The following is a 4,566-nucleotide window of genomic DNA, read 5'->3' on the forward strand; positions in this document are numbered from 1 at the left end:
AGAATAATCACTGTGAAAAACCATATCATGTTGCTGCTGATCTGTTTCATGTTGCTGCTGATCTGTTTCAATGTTACTGTGTTCATGCGTGCTCATCTGCTCACAGATTCATGTTCATGTTTGTGCTGATGTTCGACAATGTTTTATGCTATTAGTGCTTAGTGTATATTTTATTTAGTTGATGTTTTTCTTAGTTCATATCTTAGATGTCATCATTGTTTTTCTTTTACATTTTATTGTTGGATGTAACTGGGACCCTGTGTACATAATTTCGCTCCACCACTTGTACCACATGAGATGCGAATGACAATAAAGAATCTCTGACTCTCTGACTCATGGGCCCAGAGTGGGGCGAATGAGGGTGGGGGCAGGTGTGGGTGCTTCACCTACCCCACCCACATTTTTGATGTTGTCTGTACCGGTATATTACATTAACTGTACTTATATATCGCCTTTTTATCTTATCAGGATACTCAATGACATGATGTTTCAGTGGAACGGAAAAACTCCCTCATGACCCTTACCCTAACCTTACCATAACCTTTACCTTTACATGTTAAGAAATAAATTGTATCAAATGAAATCTAGTAATAAAACCAGAATTAATCTTGTGTTCTTACCCAGGTTTTGATTAATTAAACAGTATTGAATTAAAACTGAAGAATGCCATCTAAGGAGGGCAAAAGACTGAAAAATATATTCCTAAGATGCTCAGGTCCAAAAACTAACACCTCAGCCTTGTCTGAATTTAAAAGCAGAAAATTTAGGGTCATCCAGGTTTTTATGTCTTTAAGACATGCTTGTAGTCTAAGTAGCTGATTGGATTCATTGATGACTAAATATGATGGATGAGAATTTTTATGAATTGATTTTATCTACCTTTCACATATATGCAGTACCAAATGTACTTTTTTTTAGTCTTGGTTCATCTTATCCTGTCTTTCTGATTCAATCAATCAATCACCTTTATTTTACCAGGTAGAGCCCGTTGAGATCGAGATCTCTTTCACAAGGGTGACCTGGTCAAGTGGTCATCAGCACACGTCACAGGGTAATTGACAATAAGCATTTACATTTATCAAAAGAAAAAAGAAACTACTATCACGATAAATAAATGTTAACAGTTTGAAACCATCAGGATAAGACAGACTTCTGTAGACATTAAATGTAGAACAGACATCAGTTTAAGTAGACAGAGTTAAAAGTCAACAAAGACATGTATATTTGATAAGTAGTGTTTTAGAAACATCAATTTCAAATCTGTCTGTAAGTTGTTCCAGGCTGAGGGGACGGCGAAGCTGAATGCTCTTTTTCCTAGTTCAGTTCTGACCAGAGGAACTGACAGGAGGATTAAGTCATTTGAGCGCAGGGAGTAATGATTGTGTGACGTTTGTATTAGGGAGGTAAGGTATGACGGGACTAGGTTTAGAAGGGTCTTATAGATGAAGGATATCCAGTGAGTGTATCTGCGAGTGCTGAGAGAAGACCAGCTAGACTTGACGTAAAGTTCACAGTGATGAGTGCGATAACTGGAATCAGTAATGAATCGAAGGGCACCATGATAAACTGAGTCTAAGGACTGTAGGTATTTTGATGCAGCACTCATGTACAGCACGTCACCATAATCTAATATCGGCATGAAAGTTGCAGCTACTAATGTTCTCCTGGCTTTACATGAGAAGCAGGATTTATTTCTGAAGTAGAAGCCTAGCTTCAATTTGAGTTTAGTGACCATTTTGGAGATGTGGATTTTAAATGACAGTTTATTGTCAATGTTGAAACCTAGATATTTGTAGGTGGAGACCATTTCTATTTGTTTCCCCTCTTGGGTTTCAATTTGAGGTGGGTTCTCTGGTTGCTGCTTTCTGTTGGATAAAACCATGATCTTGCTTTTGTCAGCATTTAGGACCAGTCTAAGTTTTTGCAGACGTGACTGGATAATATTAAAAGCGTCTTGAAGAGAGGTGAAGGCTTGGATGAGGGAGGATGAACAGCAATAAATGATAGTGTCATCTGCATAATAATGGTGGGAGGCGTTTGACAGATCACTGCATAGATCGTCGATATATAAGGAGAAAAGAATGGGACCCAAGACAGAACCCCGTGGCACCCCTTTCACAACATCTAGGAACGTAGAGGAGGATCCGGCTACATGGACAGACTGTGTTCTGTCAGTTAGATAGTTGGTGAACCAGGAGACTGCTAGTTTTGATAGACCAGAGTGTTTCAGGATGTTAGTCAATAGTCTGTGATCAACTGTATCAAATGCCTTGGATAGGTCTATAAATACCATACCATACCAATTTATTTATATAGCACTTAAAACAGCAACAAGGCCAACCAAAGTGCTGTACAAAAGAACACAAACATGCACAGCAGACAGGAAAACATAAAATAGAAATACAGATACAAATAGCAGCAGAAGCTAACTAAAATGGCCAACAGAGTAGAGAACAGACCGGACCAAAACAAATCACACCGTGTTAAAGGCAAGCGAATAGAAGTGGGTCTTCAAGCGAGACTTAAAGACTGAGAGTGTGGGAGCCTGCCGGACACTCAGTGGCAACTCATTCCACAGTCGTGGACCTGCAACAGAGAAAGCCCTGTCACCTCTGAGCTTACGACGGGTTTCTGGGACTGAGAGAAGCATCTGGTCTGCTGAAATAGGGCAACACAGTATTGTTTGCTGTCCAGGGCATGTATGATATCATTTAATACTTTGAGAACTGTAGTTACGGTACTGTGCTGTTTTCTGCATCCTGACTGGAATTGTGATAAAATATTATTTGATTGTAGAAAAACAGTTAGCTGATCACAGACAAGTCTTTCGAACAGTTTAGCAAGAACACATAATTTAGAAATTGGTCTGTAGTTGTTGACATTAGTTGGTTCACCCCCTTTTAGCAGAGGGAGAACATAAGCCGATTTCCAGATTTTGGGTATTGTATTTGTATTTAGACTGAGATTGAAAATACATGAAAGTGGTTCAGCAATGAAATCTGCAGCTAGTTTTAGGAAAAGTGGTTCTATGTTGTCAGGTCCTGCTGCTTTGCGTGTGTCAAGAGTTTTTAGAGCATTTAGAACCTCACTGGGAGATATTGATACAAAGTCAAAGCGGTTTGTGACCTGTTTGTCTAGCACATGCGGAGTTGGGGGTGGATTTTCATCAGTTTGGTCAGCAGATAACATTTCAGGATGCGTAGATTCGAACAGGGAGCCAGAGGATATAAAGTGTTCATTAAAACAGTTTAGAATTGATAATTTGTCTGACAGAATACCTGAGCCTATACCTGTACCTGATTGTTATACTCTTCTGAGTAAACCATGTTTATGCACAATCTTATTTCCCAATGATGCACATTTTTATAATTAGTTGCAAAATAAAAATATTTCACCGAAAAAACCGGATGCATTCAAGATTTGCTGAGCCATTACTTCTCTTTCTTTGACCATTGCTGTTTTTGAAGTTTTAAAACCGATGGCTGGAGTGTCAGGAAAAGCCTTCATCACTTCTCTGGAAATCTAAATAAGTGTAAAAGATGTAAACCATCATAAATGGAAATTAAATCAAACGAGACACAGACAAAACCAAACAAAAATGAATTATTAAACAAAGTATTTATAATGGATTTTTTTTTAAATTTTGAAATCATTTACCATTGCCACAATAACACCACAGCTATTCCCATTCTTTTGATATGGGCGGGCCATGACGCCTCCTTTCCAGTTAATGTCCACCCATTCCAATTTTCCAAAATATGTTCTCTGTACTTTCAGGTATTCTCTGTTTCGTAGCATATGCAGTTGTCAGTTGTACTAATTATAAATAATTAAAAAGTACAAATAAATTACAATAACATAAATTAAATATTATAAACAAAAATAAAATATAATATTACAATATTTCAAATAACTAACTTCATTGTAATATATTTATGCATTAACAGCAAGTGTTTACACTGAGTTCTATTTAATGAAGTCATCATTAGCATCAGTACAGTAACATCAATGTTTGTGGGTTTTTTTTAAATCAAAAACGAAAGTACGTTCATATGTTTCAGAATTTTTTTTAAATAAAAAAACAACAGCAAAAAAAACCATCAGTACAAAGTTTTGACCTTTCAAAAGTTTTGATATGTCCACCAGCTATACCAACCCTTCATAAGCTTTGGTGTACCGTAACACAAGGAACAATCCTTACGCTCACATATGTCCAACTTAAGTTGTGTATCTTGATACAATTTTAAAAATCAATTTTTGAAGATGGATTTAGTTTTATTTCAATAACATTCATGTGTAATATACACCTATTTCTGCATGACATGATAAAAACTGAATGATTGAGCCTACAAACCTTTTACATACTGTAGTATTTATAAACACAAAAACACTTTAAAGATCAATAAAGACTTAAAGACCTTTAGTAAAACATATTTTCAACCACACAGTAATTAGTCATAACTCAATACAACCCTTCTCTCTTTTCCATCCTTTCAAAAGTACTTACTTAAATCTTTTGGCAGCAAGTTCTGAGTCACTCTCTTCGGCTTAACTTTTTGCAGGATC

This window comes from Nematolebias whitei, chromosome 16, assembly GCF_014905685.2.
Source record: "Nematolebias whitei isolate Nwh7 chromosome 16, NemWhi1, whole genome shotgun sequence".
NCBI classification, from domain to species: Eukaryota; Metazoa; Chordata; class Actinopteri; order Cyprinodontiformes; family Rivulidae; genus Nematolebias; species Nematolebias whitei.